This window comes from Muscardinus avellanarius (assembly GCF_963383645.1).
Source record: "Muscardinus avellanarius genome assembly, chromosome: 14".
In the NCBI taxonomy this organism is placed as follows: Eukaryota; Metazoa; Chordata; class Mammalia; order Rodentia; family Gliridae; genus Muscardinus; species Muscardinus avellanarius.
This window is the reverse complement of record NC_137800.1, coordinates 69,572,536-69,598,897: the sequence shown is the minus strand read 5'-3', so window position 1 is coordinate 69,598,897 and position 26,362 is coordinate 69,572,536.

The window sequence follows — 26,362 nt, the reverse complement described above, 5'->3', positions numbered from 1 at the left end:
ACATCCACTTCATTTATTTTAAAAGTCCTATGAGAATTGAAACTTGGCATAAACCAACCAATATATTTGTTTAGAATATTTTGCACAGCAGCATTTGCTGCTAGTGACGAAGGGCAGAGGTAGAAAAATACAATTCCCGTCAACACACACACACACCAGAAACTGTAAATGCACTACCCCCAAACAGGCCTTGATTAGTTAGGTTGCCTAATAGTATTGTCTTTTCTAAACAGAATAAAATTTTAAGCCAGATCTTATGGCTACTTTGGGGATTTGAAAAAAATAATTTTGTGCAGCAAGTCATAATGAGAGCAAATTGAGTCACCCTGCATCGCTCTGACAGGAGCATCCTGTGTGCTTCAGGCCTAGAAGGGCTGATGGGAGAGTTCCAGGGCCGGGACACTGGATGTTAATGAGGCTGCAAAACTCTAGCAGAGTTTTATTTCCAATCTGTAATTTCATCCATACTTCCCTTTTAGCAAACTTCAAGGAAGTAACTCACCCCGAACTGCCACAGTGTACTGCCAAAGAGCTACCAAATAAGAAAGACACATGTTTCCTGAATTTGGGTGAATGAACTGGCAACACTCACTTAACAGGCTTGTTTTAATTGGGGACTACTGAGGAGTTAGTCCCTCAGGAAACCTATTTTTCTAATGAAAACATTTGGCGCCATCTGCTGGTAGAATTTATGCTGACCTCAAAGCGGAATATGCATCTCTCCCAGCTGAATTGAATTAAAAAAAAAACAAAACAAAAAAACAAAATAACACTAATGTAACTGATTTGGCAAAGTTGTGAGACTATAGAGTCTCCATCCCTGTTTTCTTATTTAAAGAATCCCACCTGTTTTATCCCACTATTCCACATAGGGATCATCTGTTTTCCTGAACAGGTGGTTTTCTTTCACTTAAGTGAAAATGGGCTCTAAGGTAATATATTTCATGCAAAGTTAACTTTAGAGCTAAAGGAAGGGCAGGAACTATAAATAATATTTGGAAGAAGAGAAATAAAATTTCCCAGACATTTCTAGGCCCCTTCCATCTCTAATGTACTATGAGCCTAAGAAAGTTTGAAAATGTTTCTCATGCTAACATTTGGCCTGCAACATGCACTAATCCAGCTGGTTAGCTTTTGCTTGGAGAAAGTCTCCCACTCCACATCCTTGAGTACAAACATAAAACCCCAGGTAGTCCCTCTGATGTTTTCCTGAACTAGAATTGTACTTCTTAGGCTACCATGCCTGAATGTGAGAAAAACAAGAGGAATATTTAATATCTTAAATAGCTCATGTTAGGGTACCATTTTAACTGTATGATATAATCAAACCAAATTATGCATCAGAGAAATTCATCTCCTTAAAGATCGGCAGCAGGTAAAAAAAATCACACGACAAGCTGTGTATGAAGAAAAAGGAGCAAAAACAATTCTCCAGAAATTGTGTAGGTCTATTAGGGGAGACACCCCTGTCTGCTCGTACCATGGAGGAAATTCATAGTAAAGGCATCAGTGTGCTGGCCTCTCTGCTGACAGTAGGAAATATGGTCCCACCTATTAGCCAATGCAGAAAATCATCCATGAGACTTAGCAAAGTGGTTGTGTTCATGCACCAACTCGTTCATCACCAGACTTCAAATCAGTGCTGTTGACAGGAGCCCTCAAAAACAGCCCAGAAAGAACCTGAAGGTCTTGAATCATTGCATTCAAGCCTTCAAGCCTTCCTTCCTTTTTTTTTTTTTTTTTTTTTTTTTTTCTTTTTGGTGGTACTGGGGGTGGAACCCAGAGGCTTTCTACTTCCGGAATATACTTCCAGCCCTATTTTATATTTTATTTGGAAACAGGGTCTCACTAAATTGCTGAGAGCCTAAGTAGCTGAGGCTGGCTTCAAACCTGCACGATCCTCCTGTCTCAGCCTCCCAAGCGCAGGGATTACAAGTGTGCGCCACCATGCCTGGCTATCAAGCCCTCCTCTGAACTCTACAAACAGCAGTTTTTATTTTTTATTTTGAAACAGGAGCTCGCTTAAGTTGCCAAGGCTAGCCTTGAACCTCTGATCCTCCTGTATCAGACTCCCAAAAACTGAGATTACAGACACGTATCACCACAGCAGCCCATTCCGCTGTGCTTGCTTTGATTGACATCTCCTGTAGGGTAATACAAAACTACAATCAATGGTATAAGAGAATAGGAGAGGTAAATATTTATATAAATATTGCACAAATGGATGTCTTCCTCCTCTGAAGACATAAGGTCCTTAATGTAGAGTGAGGAGGAAGGGAGACGATAGCTCAAGTAAGCAGGAAATCTGTAACAAGGGAAAAGTGATGTGGGCATTGAGTATCTCTTCTAGGCCATGCACTTGGTACACATTCTCCTCTCGCCTCATTCACACTCTTCACTATAGTGTGCTATGTCCACTTCCCAGGTGAGTAGACCATTGCTCAGGTACGTAAACTGGTCACCACTGTGTGGTAGTGAGAACACCCACACAGAAATCAGGACTTCCTGACTTCGCCTCACCAGCTGCCTCTTCTTAGCACCTACATTTCCACCAAGGCAGAGAAATCTCGCGAGACCTGCGTAATATGAGACAGAGGCTGTGAACATTCATGCACTTGTGAGTTCTGCTTCAAGCACTACCTGTGGCTTTTGAGCTCAGCATTTGCCTTTAAAATGGGAGTGAAGACGATTCAGGCATGAGTCACACAGCCTAGCAGACCTTGTTCATTTTTAGCCAAATGTGGGGTGTGTGTGTTCATCAGCAAAGTATGTCAAGGAGGATGGATACACACACACACGCACGCACACACACACACACACACACACACACACACTGCTTATTATGGCTGCCCTGGGGCATCTCTCGCCTGACAGAATCAGGTCTGTTTCCAACCCTCCCCCTGCCACACACATCCTTAAGGAATGTGATCTTTGCAGAGCTGCTTGGCAGGAAATGACCCTAAGGAAAGGCCACGTGATATCACTCCTTGAATGTTCTGCCGTCAGCTCCCAAAACTGCCAGCCATGAGATCCGGAGTGTCACCTTCAGCTGCACAAACAGAGGCCACCAAAGAATTCCAGGAAAGAAAACAGCTGGTAATCACAGCAAGTCACACGTGCACCAAATATGGCAGCCCCTCTGGGGGCCCCTGGGGCTGTGACTCAGAAGGCCTCAGGCGGAAGCCGGCAGCTGCCGTTTTTTTTTTTCAGCTTAGTATAGAACCACACCGGTAGCACCTCTGCTTTCCCATTGGTCTTACGTGCCTCTGAGGTCCACAGCCATGGGATGTCTGCACAAGGAGTGGCCTTTGGCAAGTGAGGATTTTGTTCTCTCCCCTCCAGTATGATGTGGTCAGATGTCTCTGATGTGCACCCAAATCAAGAACCGTGGGCCAGAGGACCAACCAGCCAGCTTCCCTGCCACCAAGATCACACGAGTACTAATGGAGCAAGTCGGCGAGCCTGACAGTTAGATGATAGCCCCACATTCCCAAAAGGCTTGGTTTTACCCCCACATACTTGAGAATTGCGGTTATCCATTCTTTCTTACACCTCTTAGGACTATGCTCTTCTCTTCTTGGGGACTGTCTCCTCTTCCATCCCAGGCCTCATTACCTCTTCCTGCATTCAGCAACACTCCTAAAGTCTCCCTGCCTTTCCTTCCCCTGACCACTGCCCCATGCCCACCCCCAAGAAACTCTGCCCATTCAGCCAAACACAATGGATGCTACTGTCCATCTCCAGCAGCAGAGTTCTCCCTTCTCTTTCAAACAGAACCCAGATTTTGTTCATGTATTAAAACTCTAACCTTTGCTATGTACATCAAGGAAAGCTGTCTCTACCCTCATATTCTTGGACAGGCCTGACTGATCTAAGAGTTGGGCCATACTGAGTTGACTGATTTAGTATTGACCCTTACTCAATTCTGGCTAATGACAGGCAGTGAAAGGTTTGTGGCTCTTCCTGGGGATGGTCTTCCTCACTCTTGACTGCCGGTTACATGATACATGCATAATTCTGCCACAAGCACCACCATAGGGTCTTACTTGTGGACCTGATTCCATGTTTTGGTGTCTACACAGCCTGTAAATCATTGTAGAGACCTTATCCTAAACTGCATTTTGTCCCACTCTTAATACAATGCTTGATATCAGAGGCCCTCAAATAAGTAACTGGTTTTTTTTTTTTTGTTTTGATTTTTGGTACTGTGGATCAAAGCTAGGGCATTCTGTCTCTGAGCTGTACCTCAAACCTTTAAAGTTTTTTTTTTTTAAACAGCATCTCATTAAGTTGCTGAGTATCCTTCTAATTTCCTGAAGCTGGCCTTGAATCTGCCATCCTCCTGTCTTAGACTCCCAAGTACTGGGATTACAGGCATGCACCTCCAAGCCTGGCTTAAGTACCATTTGTGAATAAATGAACGAACAAATGAATGAGTAATAGTTTAAGCCATCCAGAGTGACAAATTTTCCCACTGTGCTTTCTGACAGACAAAGGGACAAAGATTCTCATCCACAATTAAAAAGCAGCCAGTTGGTGATGATATTGGTCTATAAACTCTCATCTGTTGTCGCTGCCTTTTCCAGAACAGGATGCCTGGCCAGGTGTCAACCTTCTTTCCTAATTAGGAGACCAGTTCCTCGGTGCTATACCCAAGGAGACCTCTCAGCAGGATGTGATGATCGCCATGGAAAAGCAAAGCAAGATATCAGGCACCAAAGGCAGAACTGCTTGGAACTCCTGTCTTCTCAGCAGAGGCAGCCCCACCTCCTGGACCAGGCTACCAAAATCCACAAGAGAGCAGCTCAGGAGGGCATAGACTTGAAGCAGTAGGAGCCCCTCATTACCTGCAGAGCAGCACAGCTTGCAGTGGATATAAGGTAAAAGGCCTGCTACCCTAGCCACCAAAAACATTAAATGAAAAATCCCGCCTGCCCCTATAAAGCCCAGAAGACAAATTATTAGAGATGTGTATGGACTGTTAGGGAATTGTTCCCAATTAGAGCAGCCATTTAGCTTTTGTTTCTGTCATTATAACTTCTCCTGTGTGGACAGACAGATCCCTCATTGTGTCTGGGACAATCACAGCATTCCAAACATACAGCCAGCCAAAGCTGCGGACCCCAGGGCCAGCGCTTTCAACAATCCATCTCTCCACAGCTCCCCGCTGCAGCCAGCTTGAAGACCCAGTTTCCTGCCATTGTTAGCTTGTTGAGCCTGGAATTCCATCCAAATGGATTTGACCCCTTTACTAAACAGCAGTGCATATTTCCCTGATTAGTCTATTCCTGTGTTTAGATGGGAAGTGGCAGGGTTGGGGGAGGAGAGGGGAGAAAGGCAAGGAAAATAATAAAGAAAAACAACTTCGTGAGGCTCACACTGTCAGGGCAACAACTTAGAACTCTGGTTTCGGGCACAAGTGTGACGGGCATGTTCACGCATACATAAACACATGTACGTGTGCAAAATTTATTATGCATCTGCAGTCAGGTATCCAGACTGAAAATAAGCGAGTGCACATGGTACATGGTTTCATGAATAAATAGTTATTGCTGTGGGAATTCTGTTTGCTTTAAGCAGGAGCGTGCAGAACATTATAATCTATAATCTGCTAGTGATTGGCCCTCTTCACAGTGCTGTTTGCTGGGGATGTTAATTCCTTCTCAAGGTGATACTGGATAGCGACCTCCCTGTGCTGGGCAACAGGTGATTTCTAGATTACACAGGTTTGCAATCAATAGCCCTCTCCATACAAACCCTTCTACCACTACTCACTAAATTTTTACTGTTTCCTATTTCTACCAATTTTTCTACCTATATTTGCTCTTTATATCTAGCTGAAACACCTCATTTAGATTAATTTGCCATATATGTGATAGCAAATATTTTTATTTATAGGTGTCTGCCAGTCTGTCTGGCTATGCGTGTGTGTGTGCGTGCGTGTGTGTGTGTGTATGTGTGTTTTACAGTACTAAGGTGGAACCCAAGGGCATTCTTTTCTATCTCTGGGTGATATTCCCAGCCCTATTTTTTATTCATTATTTTGAAACAGGGTCTCACTGAGTTGCAAAGGACATGTATATTATAGTTTGTCTGTCAATGGCTTGAGTCACAGAGAAAAAATAATTTGCCATTTAAGATCCTATGAGGTTGCCAGGCACGGTGGAGCAGGCTTGTAATCCCGCGCTTGGGAGGAGGAGACAGGACTCTTGCACAGGTTCAAAGCCAGCCTCCCTGGCTTAAGAGACCCTGTTTCCAAATAAAAATATAAAAATAGGTCTGGGAGTGTAGCCCGGAGGTAGAAGGGTTTCCAGGAACCCCAGTACCACCAAAAAAAAAAAAAATCCTATGAGATTATATGAACTTAAAACTTGCTTTAAACTGGGTGTGGTGGTGCAAACCTGTAATCCTAGTATTTGAGAGGCTGAGACAGGAGGATTATGGGTTTGATGACAGCCTCCACAAGTAGTGAGGCCTTCATTAATCTAGTGAGACCTTGTTTAAGAATTAAAATATGAAATAAGATAGGACCGGGCATGTGGTACACGCTTGTAACCCCCGCTCTTGGGAGGCTGTGACAGGAGGATTGCACAGGTTCAAAGCCAGCCTCAGCTACTTAGTGAAGACCCTGTTTCTCAGCAACTTGGTGAGACCCTGTTTCCAAATAAAATATAAAATAGGTCTGGGAGTATAGCCCGGAGGTAGAAAGCTTCTGGGTTCCACCTCTAGTACCACAAAAAAAATTGATAATAATAATTTTAAAAATAAGATAGGGCTGGAGGTGTAGCTCAGAGGTAGAATGTCTCTGAGTTCAATCCCTTGTACCATAAAAATTGCTTTAAAAGATACCATTAAGAAAATTAGGAAACAATCCACAGAATGGAAGAAAAGTTTCGCAAATCATATATTTCACAAGGAACTTGTTTCTGGAATATACTGGGAACTATTACAGCTTGAGACAAACCAGCTGAAAGTGGGCAAGAATCTCAACAGACATTTCTTAGAAAAAAAAAAAAAGCACAACTAGCCAACAAGCACATTGAAATATATTCAATGCCATTAGCTGCTGAGAATATGTAAGTCAAAACCAAAATTAGAGACTGCTTCACACCCGCTAGGGTGACTACAATTTTTTTAAAGGCAGATAATAACAAGTGTTGGAAAGTATGCAGAGAAATCAAAACCCTGTACACTGCTGGTGGGGATGTAAAATGCTACTATGGCTTCAGAAACTCAAGCGATAATTCCTGAACCCACTAAACACATGATGCAGTAACTCCACTCCTAGGTACATTTCCAAAGGAATTGAAAACCCATGTCCACACAGAAACATGTACACAATTGTGCACAGCAGCATTATCCATGACAGCCAAAAAGAATTTAAGTTTGTCTATCAATGGCTTGAGTCGCAGAGAAAAAATAATTTGCCATTTAAGATCCTATGAGATTGCCGGGCGTGGTGGTGCACGCTTGTAATCCCGCGCTTGGGAGGAGGAGACAGGACTCTCGCACAGGTTCGAAGCCAGCCTCCCTGGCTTAAGAGACCCTGTTTCCAAATAAAAATATAAAAATAGGTCTGGGAGTGTAGCCCGGAGGTAGAAGGGTTTCCAAGAACCCCAGTACCACCAAAAAAAAAAAAAAAAATCCTACAAGATTATATGAATTTAAAACTTGCCTTAAACTGGGTGTGGTGGTGCAAGCCTGTAATCCTAGTATTTGAGAGGCTTAAATTTGAAAGAATTTAATATCCATCAACTGACAAATGGGTAAATAGAATGAGATGTATCCATACAATTGAATATTATTCAACAACAAAAAGAGAAGGAACATGGACATATGCTACAGGATGAATAAATTTCAGAAGCATACCAAGTAAAAGAGGCCAGTTACAAAGAACCATATATTATATGATTTCATTGGCAAACTATAGAGTCAGAAAAATTATTTTTTGCCTATGGCTAAGAGGGTGAAGCATCTGAATAGATATTTCTCCCAAGAATGTGCAGAAGTGACCAATGGGATAACTGGAAGTTGGCTGCTAAGGGAAGCAGACTTTCCTTCCAGGACGATGCCAACCCAGTGACTGTATTAAAGACCATCAATCTATACTCTTTAAGTGGGCAGATCACATCATATGAGTTACACCTCAACAAATTGTTTTAAAAAACTATGAGGTCAACTGAATACTCATTGAATACTCAAAATCAACTAGGAGGCTTATTGACTTTAAAACTTGTTAGTAAATTTTTTTAAACAGTGCTGATGTCCTTCAACAGATGAGTGGATTACAAAACTCTGGGATGTGTACACAATGGAATTTGCCCAGCCATAAAGGAGAACAAAATTATGGCATTTGCAGTGAAATGTCACAAAAAAATAAGAAATCAGATGGGTAACAGGAACTCTAGATGAAGAAGAGATCCTATAGAGGAACAATTAAAGTGACCTATCTGAGGGGATGGGAGAGGGAAGAGGGAAATTCTCTAAAGCAAATGATCTACTTAAACAAAATATCAAAGTTAATCAGGAAGCCAAGCATGGGAAGGAGGGAGCGGGAGGGTAGGGGTTAGGGATTGGGTAAGGGCTGATTGGGTGATGTGTGCATGTATATCTCAAGTTTTTTTTTTTTATCCTATTAAGAAGTATGACTACAATGCACCAATAAAAATTTATTTAAAAAATAAATAAATAGTGCTGAAACTCAAATCCAGAACCTTTGCAGTCTTGTCCTAATATTGACCCCACTCAAAATAGCTCTGTGACTGAGGCAAGTCCCTTTAGTCTCCAGGCCCCTTGTCCTCACCTGTAAAATAATCAAGGGCAGACAGATGTTTTCTGAGGACCTACCCACCCTTAATTCTTTAAAAAAGAACAGTGGCCCCCAAAACAATTGTGCTGATAAAACTGGTCTGACTGTTCTTTGAACTCTCTCAAAGTTATCATATTCTTTTCCTTGGTTTTTTTAAATGCTACCACAGACTCCACTGGGTAGTTAAAATAATACATTAATTGTACTTGGTTTCAATGAAAGCAAAGCGTTTTAAATTAGTTTGATTTGTTTATGTGCTGATAGCAACCTATTCTGTGTGCTGAGCTGGGTGGGATCTGCACACCCAGAACCAGACTCCATGGGGCTTTGTAGGGGGCCTGGGAAGCCCCTTCCTACCCTGTCTAAGCAGAGCACACCAACACTCCCCACCTCCCTTGTTCTCCCATACTCCTTCTTATAAGTAGACTGTGAGCCTGTTGAGACCCTGGCCCAGCACCATATAGATTAATTCTAGATTATTGTAGATTAATTCTAGCCTGCGAGTGAATCATGAGTTTTACTGATGTTTTGAGGGTGATTTTTTTTTTTTTTTACTGGATAATGGTGGGTATAAGGCACTAAGTCTGCCAAGTGCCATATAAAACCCCAGCAGATACCTGCAGATACCTGCTTGACACATGTGACTCAGCTAAGATGGACCACACAGTGGGGAACAGAGCTTCTGGTCGACTAAGCCCTTAAGTTTATCCGTGATGTGACTGCATCATTGCAAAGACTGTTCACTTTTTTTCTTCCCCCTTCCTACCTGGCCTCCTGACTCTGATCCAAAGATTCTCTTCTCTCTATCAAAACACATATTTATGCTATCCGAATACAACCTTGGCCCAGATCTTATCTTCCCCTCCAAACCTTGATGTCTTATTACATTAATACCTCCTCTCTCTGAATCTCATTATAAGTAATGATTGTCTTAGTCCATTTTCCATTGCCATAACAAAATACCTGTGCGTGGTGGCCCATGCTTGTAATCCCAGTACTTGGGAGGTTGAGACAGGAGGATCTCAGTTTGTGGCCAGCCTCAGCTACTTAGCGAGGCCCTTTACAATTTAGTGAAAGCCTGTTTTAAAATAAAGGATAACACATAGGGTCGGGGCATCCCTCAGAGGTAGAATGCCCCTGGGTTCAATCCCCAGTACTACACACACAAAAAAAAATGGAGACCAGGTAATTGATATAAAGAAGCTTTTTGGCTCATGGTTCTAGAGGCTGGGAAATCCAAGCACGTGGTACTGGCATAGGCTTAGCATCTGGTGAGGGCCTTCCCGCTGCATCAGAACATGGCAGAAGGCATGGCATGGTAAGACTTATTGGATCTTTCTTCCTCATTTATAAAGCCACCAATGTTATCACAGGGGCTCCATCCTCATGGTCACATCTAATCCTAATTACCTCCCAAAGGCATCACTTCCCAGAGCTATTAACAAGTGAATTTGAGGATTGAGTTTCTAACACATGAACTTTGGTGGGAATTGGTGGGCACAGTCAAGCCATAGCAATAATAAAAAGTATAAAATATTCACAAAACAGGTGGTTAATTGCTTGATGCCTGTGAAATCCTCTGGTTCTTGAGGTCAGAACTGATTCTCGTGTTTTTGTGCTATCTCCCTTCATACCTAGTATGGTAGCAACAGGTCTAAAATGAACATTTATTGATTGGCTTTACTAAAAATAGAACCTGGGTAGCATCTGGAAAGATGTGCTCCATGCTGATGTCATGAGACACGTTAAAATATTACAGGTCTCAAATACATTTCAGATAATGGAGGTGGAATATATTTATAAATACAGGAAGAATATTTCTCAAGGTATATGTAAGTGTTTTTTAAATGGGAAAATATTGATATCCTCTCTCTCTCTCTCTCTCTCTCTCTCTCTCTCTCTCTCTCTCTCTCTCTCTCATAGTTGGCTGAACCCAGGGACATTCTACTTCAGAGTGACACCCAGCCCTACTGCATTCTATATTTTGAAACAGGGTCTTACTGCATTGCAATAGGCCTTACTAAGTTGCTGAGGCTGGCCTTGAACCTTTGATCCTCCTGTCTCAGCCTCCCAAGTATTGGAATAACAGGTGTATACCACCACACCCCACATATCATCTTTCTCTTCATCTTCTACAGGGAAAAGTGTACTTCTTTCCAGAATTTCCATCACATGCTTCCATTGCTAGCTCCCCATTCTTCTGGGCTTCCCATTCTTGCCTAAATTAAATCTTCATCCGCACTCTGAAGCCCCCCTTGTACTTTCTGTACCCCATCTGTCTTCTTGTACTTGCTTTTTAGTTTCTGCTTCTTCATTTCACTAGCCTTCTTCCACAGCATCCCTTATGCTCTATCTTTGAGAATATAGAAATATTTAGAATCCATATAGGTAAACTTGACATTGCAAATTACTTCCGTTTGGTCATGGGCAAGTTTTCAGACTTTCGTTTGGTTTGCTTTGATTTGGTGAAATACAGTGGCCTTCAAGAAAATATGAGTGGCCAATAATTATCTTTCCTCTACAAGCTTGCTAGGAGGTCAAAATGAAAGCAAGCCTCAGCCCAAATTCTCATACACATATACACATTTAGTTGATAAATAGTCATTTAAATGTAAGCTCAAAGCAGCTTATTCAAAAATTCTGTAAACCTGGTGAAATTCCAGCTTTCAGCTTTCTGCCCTGTTAGGTGTTCAAAGCATATACTTTAAAAAGTTTTCTTAGTGTAGACACAGTGACATTCCTGGGCAAAAGTCAAGCATTGTAATCTGCATTATTGTATGTCTTGAACAATAGCCATGCAGAGGACTGACAAGGGTTCAAGCTAGGAAAATATACTTAAAAGAGTAAATCCATAGCTGATTGGGTTCTGAAGTCCTGTTATTCAAAGATGGGCATACATCCCAACTTTAACCTGTACATCTTAGAATCCCTTTATTTCACCAATAAAACACTAGTTTCACCTATAAAAACGTATTGTTGATGCCTTGTGTAAAAATTAACAAATCAACGGTAGTTGACCTAAGAGGACTATTAAAAGATATGTCTGACCTTTTTGATATAATCTGGCTGGCCACTTCCTGGTTAGGCTTACTTGATTGGAATCTGGGGTTAACCTAAAGTAATACACAGAGTGTCACGCTATAATTCATTTTTCAAGTATTTTTAAGTAAGGTACAAGTACAACCAGACTATAAATTAACACTTTGTACATGAAACAGCTTCAATAAATACTTTGTTTTATTTTACAACATAAGGAATTGCTTCATCCCAGTTATCTTTAAAATGACTTTTATATGTGTATGTAGTACTTGGGATAGAATTCATGGAAATTCTACCTCTGAGCTACACCTCCAGCCCTATTTTATTTTTTATTTTAAAACAGGGTCTCAGCAAAACTAAGTTGCTGAGGGCCTCACTAAGTCGCTGAGGTTGGCACTGAACCTGCAATCCTCCTGTCTCAGCCTCTCAAGTACTAGAATTATAGGCCCATGCCACCACACCTGGCTTAAGTGATTTTTTAAATGTGGTCTTCTGACATTTAGGCTTCCTTATGCGCTAGGCAGGCATATGAATATTTGGAGAAGTTCCACAGAAGGTCTTCTCAGGCATGCTGCAGGGAGCAGAGAGAAAGAGCTCAGTGGCTCTGATTTTACATCACAAAGGCCAGAAGCAAGAGAGAGAACAAGGGAAGTATGGAACATATATAATCCCTAGGGCCACACCCCCAAGGACACATCTCCTCTAGTAATACCTCACCTGCTTAGATTTCCACCCAATAAATTCATTACAATGAATTCATCCACTGATGAGACTAGAATCCTCATAATTCAATGGCATCACCTCTGAACATTAATGGCTCCTCAGGAGACATTCATATCCAGACCATAATAGGATGCTAAAGAATGCATCTGTAATGGTAGAATTCTAATATCAATCGCACCAGCGTGGGGAGATAGTTTTCTTTTCTCAGCTTCCTCATGGAGGCTATCTTGTGTTCCTCCTAATTGGCCTGAATATTTTTACCACTTGCTCTAAATTTTTAGGAACCTTCAATGGTTCTCTCATACCTAGGCAAGAGCAATTCAAAAGAGAATAATAAGCTGGGCATGATGGCGCACGCTTGTAATCCCAGCATTTGGGAGGCTGAGACGGGAGGATCCAGGTTCGTGGACAGCCTCAGCTACTTCGTGAGGCCCTTTGCAACTCAGTGAGACCCTTTTTCAAAATAAAGAATAAAAAATAGGGCTCAGAGGTAGAATGTTCCTGGGTTCCACCCCCAATACCGCAAAAAAAAAAGAGAGAGAGAATAGTAAAGAATTTTACCTCTCTTTCTACAGATAACACAGCTGTTTCCTAAAAATAGAATAGAATCAGATTTCTTTCAATTCCTGTAGTGTCAGAAGCTCAGTCATGCCCCAGAGGAAGAAAGAGAATTAGAATTAGATAATATTATAGTAAAGTATAAAATGTCCCCCAAAGAGCTCATTTATTCATGTTTGGAGTTTATGTAAATGAGTCATGAGGGCTGTAATTCAAGAAGTAGATAAATCCATCCTAATGGACTTACCTGGGTGGTACCAGGTATGACAGTAGAGTGTGGTTAGAGGAGGTGGTCCCCGGGGGTGCGACCTTGGAGATTATATAAGTGGCTCTTCATCGCCCTTGTGCTCTTGCTTCCAACTTCCATGATGTGAAGAGCATAGCCCAAGTATTTTCTGCCTCTTGCCGCCATGTCCTGAGATCTGCAGTCCCCAGTCTCACATACACTAAAACCATTAAGAAAACAAACTATCTTTCCTCTAAGTTATGTGGCTAATATTTTATATATCGATCTGCAAGAATGCTGATAGATATAGATAACACTGGTTTTTCCAAGGGTTTGCATTTCCATCAGTTCTAGGGCAATTTCCCTGGACACCCTGAGCTCATGGTACATTTTTTGGGTGCAGGTGTATAAGGCTGGAAGATCTTCTCCTTAGCCTACTTCTCACCTATAAAGTGTTGAAAGACTCAAAGCCAGAGCCACATTCACCTGCTCTCATCTGGCTCTATCTCACACATCCGCAGTAAGCACACACTAGAAGCATGCCTGGGTCTGAGACTCTCCACTGGAGCTCACACATCTTCCTTGTCATACTTGAGACTAACCGCCTACCCTTACTGCTTCTGCTCCATGCTGCCATTGCCCTATCCATGGTATCTCCTTGACCAAGGTCCCACTCACCTAATCAAACCTGACCCAAAGCTCTGACCCAAAGCACACAGGTCCCACTCAAGCTCCCTGAAGATTTTGAGTCTACCCCAGCCCTGCAGAGAAGAAGCTGGGCTATTCCTGGCTGAGTCGTCCAATCTGCTAAGCATATGTTCATCTTTACCATGAACTTACATTCTTTATCCATAAGCTTACATTCCAAAGGAGGAACAAGATTATACACTTTTCTGATCATGGGATGATGGTGCAAAGTCTTGTCTTTAAAAAAAAAATTCCTGAATCTACATGCATTTCATTTTTTATATAATCCACACAAGAATCCTGGAGCCCTGTATTTCCTATCGGCCCTCTATTTCCATTTTCCTTTGCTTCTCTGTCCAAGTTTTCATGGCTCAGCTGGAGTTGAGACCATATTTGCCACTCATGTTTGTTTGAACACTTAGGTTCTGTGAAAATATTTGCCTCCCAAATTCCCAATGACAGACAGATGTCCCAACTCATTGCTGTTATTTTTTAAGTTTCTTGGCTGGGAGGGAATTGGCTTCGCATTTCAAAGAACTCCTTTTCTACTAAAAGGTCCTGGTGTCCCCACACAAGAGCACTTAACAATGTGCGCCCGTGAAATGGAGCCATCAAGACCTCCTTAGAAAGAAGAGCCAGATCTCCCTTTTCTCTAGAGAACCACTAATTAGCTCACTGACCTTAGGCTTAACCCCTCCAGACTTGGGCTTCCTCATTTTTCAATGAAGGATTTGTTGGATTCCTAAGGTTTCTTCCAGCCATGACCTTCTACAATTCTATCAAAACAGGTCACAGCAAAGGAAACCATGATTTTCCTTCAAGAATGTGAATTTTCAGGGAAATATTATAAAATCTGCAAATAGAGTTTAAGATCTCATCAGTCTTCCTCTGCTAACCCAGTGCATTCCCATGCGCTCCTACTGGATTCTTGCACTGAGTAGTAAGAGAGCCTTGAGGAGCAAGATCTGATGGGCCTTTATGACAGTAGTGTCATATCATCTTTACCATGAACTTACATTCTTTATCCATAAACTTACATTCCAAAGGAGGAACAAGATTATACACTTTCCTGATCATGGGATGATGGTGCAAAGTCTTGTCTTTAAAAAAAAAATTTTGAATCTACATGCATTTCATGCTATCTCATAAATGCTATCTCTGGCATTTAGAAAAAAAAATGCTGAACCAAATTCCTTTCACCAGGTCAGATCAAGCAGTAGCCATGTCAAATGGGCCTGTCTCAATGTAAAAGGAAATTAATATAATCATTTTTTCTTTTCTCTTCTCTTCTTCTTTTTTTGGTACTGGGTATTGAATTCAGGGGTATTCTGTGTCTGAGCTATACCCCCAGCCCTTTATATTTTTATTTTGAAACTGAGTCTCACTAAGATGCTAAGTCGTTGAGGCTAGCCTTAAACCTGTGACTCCTCCTGTCTCAGTCTCCCAAGGACTGAGATTAAAGGTATGTGCCACTGTGCCTGTTTTGAGCCCACATGTTTGTAGATGGGATAGAAGTGAGAAGGACCCTGGCACAGCACTTTGGGATCTTGTTTATTTCACTGGCAATGTGAGGTTTCCCCTCTAGATTCAGAAGAAGTAGAGAAAGTCCATGATGAGTTGCAGCTACCCTTGGCACTCCTCTCTACCTCTGAGCTTGCCCCACGGGCTCTCACTAACAGGATCCCACTAAGTTGCTGAGGGCCTCACAGTGAGATCCCTTGAGCTGAGCTTCACTGGCCTCTTACGTTGTCTGGATTTGCGGGAGTCAAAAGCCAGGGCTGTCGACCATCTGATGATTGCTTGTGTGCTGGGTTGTGGGCAAAGCTACAGCTGTCCCTTTGCTCCTATATCCCCTGACTTCCCAGCTCAGCTCTGAAATGTCTCTGCATAGATAAGAGCAACTCTGTCAAAATGTCCCTTGATCATTTTAAGTGCATCATAAGTCCAACGAAGACCAAGGGGTCGGCGTGAGCTATAAAGGAAATGGCTGCAGAGACATGTCCCTCTGCCTGGAGGTTCCTGGGCCTTCTTTCCCTTTCCACACCCCACATTCCCTGGATGCAGCATGCTTGCCTCTTTGCTGTTCCTTTGGGTTCTTACTCAAACCCACATGCGCTGCTTTCTATGAACAAGTGCAAAGTGCAGGCCTGTGATGTCCCTGTCACACACCACTCCACATGTATGGCTGACCTTGGCTCTGTCATCTTCCAGAGTTAGTCACATAGGAGTCTTCCAAGTGTTTTTAGGCCCACAATTCAGAGGGGCAGAGGCAGCGCAGGTACCAGTCCAGCACGTGGTAATGTGGTGAGATCCTGTTTCAAAATAAAATATAAAAAGGATTGAGGTTTATATGTAGTTCAGTGGTAGAGCACCCTTAGTTTGATCTTTAGTACAGGAACAAAAGAAGAAAGGAAAAAGGAAGGAAGAGCTGGGCATGGTGGCGCACACTTGTAATCCCCGCACTTGGGAGGTGGAGACAGGAGGATCGCGCAGGTTCAAAGCCAGCCTTGCTGGCTTAAGAGACCCTGTTTCCAACTTTAAAAAAAAAAAAAAATATATATATATATATATATATATATATATATATATATATATAGTAGGTTTGATAGTGTATCCCGACAGTAGAAAGGTTCCATCCCAGTACCACCAAAAAAAAAAAAGAAGGAAGGAAGGAAGGAAGACATGAAAGAAAGAAAGAAAGAAAGAAAGAAAGAAAGAAAGAAAGAAAGAAAGAAGGAAAGAAGGAAAGAAAGGAAGGAAGACATGGAAGGAAGGAAGGAAGGAACTCAGTACTCTTCTCAGAAACAGCCTCCCAGCTGGCTCATCAGAAGGGAAACAGGCCATTTGGCTCAGCTTTGAAGTCAGTTTGAACGTCTACCTTGTCTGAAGCAACTTAGTCTCTGGAATAAGATGTGAGCTTAGTTGTGAGCTTCTCTGCCACTGCACAGCAGGATCACTCCAGCTTGTATGGTTACTGTCAATGCATGTTTCCCAACAAGGCACTCCACTTAGAAACAGACGTGCCATCCAACAACGGAAGTGGAATGGCTGTAGGGGCCGAGCTAATGGGCACAGGGTATGAGTAAATTCATCAAACCTCTGAAGGTGACAGGCAAAAGGAATGAGGCAGGTCCAGCAAGTGGAGGTGGAAGGTATGTGCCACCTGCTCCTGCCTCCATCCACCGAGAGCCACCACCACGACAAGCGACCTTCCGACAGAAGCACAAACACGACATGGGCAAGAATGGTAGACTTCTACCGTTAGCTTTTCTTTCAAGCCCCAAACCATTGGTGGCATACCATTGGTGCCCAACAAATTCTTTGAATGAGCAAGGGGCTTGGACTCTGGAAGCAGTTTTAAGCACTAACTGCTTTATCAAAACCAAGGACTTTCCCAGAGAAGCTGTGGGCTGTGCTTTCCAGCTCAAAGAGAGCTTTCCATTCCTGTAAACCATCTGTACCTCCTTTCTCTTTAAGAAAGGCTTCCATGGCCAGGACTAGGTAATTGCTGAGATCTTCCCTTTCTTAACATATTTCTTAAATCCTATGCGGCACTAAGATATTGGTGAACTTATAACTAGTGCCGCAGATGCTCCCATCGGCTGTGTAATGCATGTTAAATTTATTTACGACTGAAATAAAAGGCAGCGCTCTTCTCTTGTACTGGGGAACTGGGAATTCTCAAGGTGGCGTTGGGTTAGGAGGAATGAGTGTGCCTATGTGGGCTTTGCCCAGCTGGCTTTGTAAATATTATTCTACTTTGTCCTTAGTTTTCCAAACAGTTGATGATTAAGCCGCTGTTGCTTAAAATGAAACCTCCTGGCTGCTCTCTGACCCTCCCTCCCTGGCCACCCCAAGCATCTCCAGGGAATGTGGACTTTCAGCCAGGCTGCCCTCCTCACCCACTGAGCAGTGGGGGCTGGATTTTTCTCCTCTTAGGGTGCCATTCTAACGTGTTCTTTCCATAATTAGCCTTAATTACTCTCCTCCTCCTTTCTTTCCAAACAACACACTATTTTCATTCTGTGCAGAGGCAACAGACATCCAGGTTTTTTGGTGGTTCTTCCTCTGACCCAGGTCCCCAAGAAGAATTTCTGTGGATCAGCTGAGGGCACCTAAGAGTGTGGCGGGGAGGAGGGGGTCAGAGAAGGGGAAATTTAGAGGTGAACTACCGAGTGGGAAAAGGACTCAAAGAACATTTATCACAGGCTTTATTGAAATTAGCTCACCCAAGGTGGCTATTTGGGGCTCTATGGGTCTTGCAGGACGCAACACACTCAAAATTATCAGATTGGGTTGGAACTGGGAGTATCCACAGTATGATGCCAGAGCCAGTCACAGGGTAAAAAGTACAACCTGAACTCCTCTTGTCAAAATCAAGCACATAGCCAGGTGTGATGGCACACACATGGAATCTCAGTACTTGAGAAGCTGAATCAAGAGGATCCCAGTTTAAGGCCAGCCTCTGCACTAGAGCCAGATCTTCAGCAATTTACCAAGACTTGACCCTGTATCAAAATAAGAATAAAACAGGGCTGGGGTTCTAGCCTGAAAGTAGAAAGCCTGTGGGTTCAGATTCAGCCATATATATATACATATATACACACACACACACACACACACACACATACATACATATACACATATATATGCGTGTGTTATATATATATATATATGGCTGAATATATATACACACATATATACATACATATACATATATACACACATATATATACATATGTGTGTATATATATGTGTGTATATATATGTGTATATGTGTGTATATGTGTATATATACATATATATGTGTGTATATATACATATATATGTGTATATATACATATATGTGTGTATATACATATATGTGTGTATATATACATACAAATATATACATATATATACATATATATGTGTGTGTTGTATATATAGCATATATAGTATATAAACACACAAGCAATGCAGATGCACACATAGTATACATGTACGATTATATATATGGATATGATTACAATGGCATGCATGTGACAAAACATTGCTTAGCACCAGTTAATGATCAGTCCACAAAGGAAATTTCCAGTCCAAGCAAAGTCCTTCAGGCAAACAGAGAGATGAGATTTGCCCTGTCCTAGTTACGGCCAATGTATTAAGGCTCCGCTCTCATTCTCCTTATTCACAAACCCACCAGGACAACCAAGTAAGTGGTGCCCTTCAACAAAGTTCCCTTGGCAAGCTCTGGGCTCCTTCAAACCAGACTGCAGTTGCCCAGATCAGTTTGGAAATTGTTCTTGGAGACTTTTCTTTGTAGCTGGTTCATCAGCCACATGGGAAAACCAGTCACTTCTTTGCACTGCACTTCAGAATTCATATTACAGACAAGGAGAGGAGCCTAGGAGCTGGGAGTGTCGCTGGGACACGAGAGATGCCGAGTGTAATGCAGGGGGCACCTGAGTCAGGCAAGGTGCTCTCTAAGGGCAGACGCAGCGCCCGCCACACCGCTGGCAATTTAGAGACTAGTAGGAAGAAAATTGAGGCAAAGAAGAAATTTTAAAAAACATTAGGCCAAGTTATTAATTCAAATATATCACGTTTACCTGTCTGGGATGGCTCTGCCTATGGAGGTGAGCTGCCATTGCTGAGACTAAAAAGAAAGAGGGCTTTTGAGCAGAATGTGGTAGCACACGCCTGTAATCCCAGACTTGGAAGGCTGAGCTAGGAGACTCGAGGCCAGCCTCAGCAGTTTAGCAAGACTCTCAGCAACCTAGTGATTCCTGCTTCGAAACAAAATAAATGAAAAGGGCTAGGGGTGTGGCTTGGAGATAGAATACCTCTGGGTTTAATCCCCAGTGCCACAAAAAAAAAAAAAAAAGAAAAGAAAGGAAAAGAAAAGAAAAATTTCAATGTCCTCTTTTTGTGTTCATTTCTCATGAAGGTCTTAATGAAACAATTCTCAGCTTCAGTGTTCATGACCATGTTCAGTCGCCCCTCAATATCCAAGACCTCCACCTACAGCCAAACCCCTGGATGCACAAATCCATCACATAAAGTGGCACAGTATTTGCACACAACCTACAAACATCCTCCTATATACCATAGCCCATCTCTAGGTGACTTATATATAATACCTAAAGGCTATGTGAATTATCATTATACCATGTCGATAGTCTAGGGAATAACAAGAAAAAGTCTGTATATATTTAGTTCAGATGCAATTTTCTCCAAATACCTTTACCCCCAGTTGGTTGCATTTAGAGGTGCAGATGTGGCGGGGGGCAGCTGTGCCGCAGGCACAGATGTGCCAGGATCATCATGAAAGCCAAAGCCAGACAGGTTCAAAGCCAAAGGCTTAGCCTCTGCCCAGGGCAATGGAGCCGGCACAGGCTCCTGCGGGGAATGGAGGCCTTTCGGGGTCTTTTTTCCACACTCACCTGCATGTTCTGGGTCAGGATTGTGCAGGGGGTCAGGTCAGCCAGTGAGAAGGCGGGTCACCACATGCTGGCCCTACCCGCTGGGCAAGGCAGACACCTGGCCGTGGAAGGCCCGGCTCACTCCTGCCTGAGCTTGACCTAACATTCCTTTAATTTGGCTGAAGCCTGCAGAAGCCCTTTTGGGAGCCATTTGTCAGAGGATTCTGTAATCCTGCTCTCCAGGCTGGGGTGTAGGCCAGGGCCCTCCTTCATAAGAGAAAATCTGTTTCAGAAGATCTCCCTCCCTGGGGAAAGGTCAGGGATGCTGGAGATGGAGAGGAGGGTGAGCTTTGTTCAGAAAATCAAAACTACTGCTATATTTCACTTTTCCTGGACCATGGAAAGAAGTGTGTGTGTGTGTGTGTGTGTGTGTGTGTGTGTGTATTATTTCTCTCCCTCACTCAAACTGCACACACCTTAAAAGAAAACAATGCCCCCCCCCCCCGCAAATGTGTCAGCCAGCAGCTGGCTGATTTTTTTTTTCTTTCATTTTTTTATACCTCCATTGGTGTGTTGTAATTATACATCACAGTGAGATTCAAAGTGATACAGTAACTCTTGCACACATCACTTGGGGCTGGCTGGTTTTATATCCCTGGAAATCCCTGAGTCAGACAGGCCAGTCCAAACTGGCTTCATCAGGAAAATCCTGCATTAATTCAGAAATTCCCCAGGTGTCTCTCTCCTACATGGTGCCCTCCTTGGGCATATTGCTGCTTTTATTAGCAATTACATGAAATAGAATTATTAATCTACTACTGTGTTCTAACCGTGTGCCAAGCCCTGCACTTAAAGTCAATTATCCCATTTAATCCTCATGAAAATCCTACAAAGGAGGGCTGATTCCAGTTTTACAGGAATAAAAATAAGGAATGGAGGTGGTACCCAAAATAGACTAACAAATCCAGAGTCTGTTGAAGTTACTGGTACGACGAATGTGTGTCGTTCCAGGTTATTGTACGGAGTTCCCTGCAACTAGCCTTTCTCTGTGTATTGGTTGTGGGAAGAGAATATTGCTGTGTGAGCAGAAAATCAGACCCGAGCGGGCACAGACTAGAGAGTTGTGATCAAAGGAAATGCAGGAGGGGGTTAGTTAGCCAGACCGGGGCAGAGGCCGGTCACAGCTGGTGTTTGGCTGCAAGGTCACTGATGAAGCAAGGATAGTGCGGACAATGAGAAGACAAGACGTAAATTCCCTCTGCTTAAACTTTAGTGCCGGGCATGGTGACAGCGCACACTTGTAATTCCAGCATTTGGGAGGCTGAGACAGGAGCATAGCAGTTCGAGGACAGCCTCAGCCAGTTAGTGAGGCCCTTTGCAACTCAGTGAGACCCTGTTTCAAAAAAAAGGAATAAAAAATAGGGCTGGGGGTGTCACTGGGAGGTAGAATGCCCCTGGGTTCCATCCCCAGTACCGGGAAAAAAAAAAAACCTGTAGCCCTCTGATGGCAGCTTCTTGCTTTCCAGCCCAGGTCCACAGTCTGACCTGGCTCCCTCAGGCACCCTGGTGAGCTAGAAAGTGACAACAGGACCTGGAGCAAGTGCACTTATGGTCTGATTCCCTTGGACCTGGCATTCTTTGATGTGCTTGCTCAGAGACACATGTGCTGCCAAAGTCAGCTGGTCACCTCCTGCTCGGTCCACCAAAAATTATAGAACATGATGCTCAGGGATCTGTGTGCTGGCCTCCACTCACTTTTCTCAGGCACAGCACCAAAGGCTTCAGGGTGGGCGGGGATGTCCACTAGCCAGGACGGGTCCTGGGCACTCATGAAGCTGCCTCCTCTCCCTCTCCGGCTCTAGCCCTCTTGGCGTCTAGTATTTACTTCCTTTAAATATCCCACGAAGGCATTAATTGGCTACTATAATGGAATATTCGCATTTTAGAAACAACACTCAAATATGGAAAATTCTCCCACTCAAAGTAATGCAGCTGTAATGGAGAGAGAGTAAATGAGGATGGCCGGGTGCGTGGCAGGCATCCCTGTCTGACTGCCCTAAAAATCACAGTCAGTTATCACCCAAGAAGCTGGTGCTGCCCCTCACTCTATGAAGGGGGCACATATACAAGGAGGTCTCTGGGAGCCAGCCTCTCCAGAGATGCCAGGCTGCCCTCATCCTTTTTTTTCTTGAGAAGAAGGGAGTGTGTGTGTGTGTGTGTGTGTGTGTGTGTGTGTGTGTAAGAGAGAGAGTGGGGGGGGATTAAGAAGGGCTTAGCAAATAATTTTAGGGTCTCTTGTTCCAGTCCCCTCCATGGAGCCCTGGTCTTTTGAGCATAGAGAGCTGATGCCAGCCATCACTGGGTAGGGTGGCACATGCCTGTAATCCCAGTACTTAGGAGTCTGAGACTAGAGGATCACAGGTCATAGCCAGCCTCAGCGACTTAGAAAAATTCTGTTTCAAAATAAAGAACGAAAAAGGCCTGGGGGTATAGCTCAGAAGTAGGATATCTCTAGTTTTAATTCCTTCCCCCAGAAAAATATAATACCCATAAGAAGCTCATGGGATAGCAGAAGAGATGAAACATATAAGCATACAGATTGAGCCTCCTAAATCTGAAAATCCTAAATCCAAAATTTGAAATGTTTTGAAGGCCAACACGATGCCACCAAGTAAATAATTCCATACCATAAGGCTTTGTTTCATGAATAGAATTATTTAAAACATTCTAGATGTGTGTGGTGGTGCACACTTGTAATCCCAGTATTTGGGAGGCTAAAACAGGAGGATCTCAGGTTTAAGGACAGACTCAGCAGATAGTGAGACTCTCATCAACCTAGAGAGACCCAGTTGCAAAATACAAATAAAATAGGGCTGGGGGTATAGCTCAGAGGTAGAATGCCCCTGAATTCAATCCCCAGTGCCACACAGAAAAACAAATTCTATAAAAATACTTTCAGACTACATGTATAAGGTCTATATAAAACATAAATAAATTATATGTTTAGATTTGTGTCTAGTACCCAAGAAATCTTATTATATACATGCAAATATTTCAAAATTCAGAAAAAAATTGGATCACTTCTGATCTGAAGCATTTTATATAATGAATACATAGTCTGTACGGTGATCAGAAAGAACCAGGTCTGATGAGACCAGTGGGATCGAAATGCCTGGGAGCCCAGAGACAGGATAATCTGTTCCTGGCTTGGGGCTTCAGGGATGTTTTCCCAAGAAAACTTCACTCATATTAAAAGCTACACATTTAACCCATTTTCTGAAGGTTTCATGGTAAAGATTTCTCCCACCAGGTGCTAACCTATCAGCATCTTCTAGAGCAGCTGTGTGTGCATACCTCTCTATTGAGAAAGCATGCTAAATTCAACCATGGAGGACTGGCTGCCTGGCTCAGGGAGCCTCCAGTCCAGAGGGGTGTAGACACCAAGAAGGAAACGGATGATGTGTCGGGAACCAAAGGTGGAGGGAGGAGGAAAGGCAGGTGTTTGATGCCTCTTGGAAAATGTTTGCCAATGAAGTCATTCCGGGTGGATACTGGAGTCTCAACATTTTGGGGGACCTTCTTTGAGAAAGCAAATTTAAAAAGAGTCTTCTTCCAATTTGTCATAAGCATGGAATTTTTTTCTGTGGTACTGAGGATGGAACCCAAGGTCATTCTACCTCTGAGCTATACCCCCAGCCCTATTTTTTAGTCTTTATATTGAAACCAGGTCTCACTGAGTTGCAAAGGGCCTCACTAACTAGCTGAGGCTGTCCTCGAACTGCTATGCTCCTGTCTCAGCCTCCCAAATACTTTAAAAAGTACTTCTAGAACTCTTTGAAGAAAGCAAGATCCTGCAAGTGAAGGCCCTGAGACTGAGGCTTTGTGGTCTTCCCAGAAAATTCACCTATGCTCAGAGGCTAAGAAAGGCCCTTTCTCCAGAGGAAAGAGCCAGAATCAGGAATCACCCACTCCCCAAAACTCAACCACCCATGAACTGCAAAGGCAGAATGGCAGGTTGTCACGACAGGGACAGGAGCCTGAGCCCCATCAAATTGTCCTCTGCCTCTTCCTGTGGGTCCCCAGAAAGATGCCGTATTATTTTTGGAACTCGGACTTTTCTCTGGTATTTCAGCTTGATGTCTGAAATTTTCACACCAAGACAAGTTACAGAACTGAGTGCAAAACAAAATAGCTTTCATATTACATTTCATTGTTCTAGTGAGCCGAGGACAGAAAATATTAATTTTTAAGCAACATACAAAAAGTATTTGCCCTTAGTGCTCTCTTTTGCTCAGTCTCTCTTTTGAGGTTAAAAATGTCAGAGGCTCAAATATCACACACTAATGACAATACTATATTCATTGTTATTGCTTTCACTTTTTATTCTCATGTCATTATTTTGTAAACAATACAGAATAAAAAAAAGTTTTTCCTGGTATTTATGTTATCAGGTATTGTAAGTAATCTGGAGATTATTTTAAATATATGGGAGGATGTACATAGGTTATATGCAAATACTATACCATTTTATTTATTTATTTATTTATTTATTATTTATTTATTTATTTATTTATTTATTTATTATGGTACTGGAGGTGGAACCCAGGGGATTTTCTACCTCTGGGCTACACTCCCAGACCTATTTTTTATATTTTATTTGGAAACAGGGTCTCATTAAGTTGCTGAGAGCCTCACTAAGTAGTTGAGGCTGGCTTTGAACCTGCGCAATCCTCCTGTCTCAGCCTCCCAAGTACTGGGATTACCAGCTTGCACCACCACGCCTGGCATACTATACCATTTTAGATGAGGAATCTGATCATCATCTATGGATTTTGATTTTGAAGATCTAAGATATCTGCAAGGGGTCCCAGAACTAGACCTCCATGGATAATAAGGAACAACTACATTTTACCATTAGTATTCACATATATTTAAACCCACAAACCCCTCAATAATCCCCCATGAGGTATAAGGGAAGGTCAGAGATACCATGCTACCACCCAAATACTCCCTTCAAAAGTGAAAATTTTAATACTCGAGGCTCTCGGTCCCCTTTGAGAATTGGCTTTGCTAATAAGGACAGCTCCCTCAAGGCCACTCTCCCTCCTGGGGCAGCGCACGTCCAACAGCTGGCCAATACAGCACGCACATGTTCATGGTCTGTCCTCTGGCCTCAGCTCATCTCTCTGAAGGGCCATCCCTTGGGGTCAGCTGAAGACTTGGGGTGACTTCGTTGCATCCCAACTTCTCCCTCTGTCCCCACAGCTGTGGACCTTGAGCGCTCTCCCTCGTCAAACCACCCAGTGTCCCTCCAGGGAAGTCAACTTGATTACAGATGGAAGAAAGAGAAACCTCAGCCCGCTGTCTAACAGGTTCACATGGAGGCAATCTCAACTTTGCAAGGAAATGTCTTCTTTTCACTTGAGCAATGGGTTATGAAATAGCTTTGTAACAACAACATTAATACCAAGCCTGGACTGAAGCAGCACCCATCCTGGCTTGACAAGAAGGGGCTGAAGCGGGTTGCTAGTCTACCCTGGGGGCCTTCAACACGTTACCACTTGGCTTGATGTTAACAAGCTATTGCCTGCTTTTTTTTTTTTTAACAGTTTAGCACTGTTGCCAGCCCTCCTGGAAAAGATCCATTTTTGTCAGCAATTCAGGCTTGAATATCGGGATTTGAAAACAAATAAAAAAGATGTAGTAAGCTCATGGGACCTATCCTTCCAAAAGGAGACTGCTTCCCATGTGTACACACTCTCCCGCAGCCAGCGTGCCCATTCCTCTATCACCAGAGGTGTGCTCCCCACCAGATGTGCTCTGTGTAGGGCTGGAATGATCATGCCTAGTTAAGTTTCAGATAACATGACTTTGCACCAACATTTGTCTGAGTCACAGAACTATGAACTTAGGTCC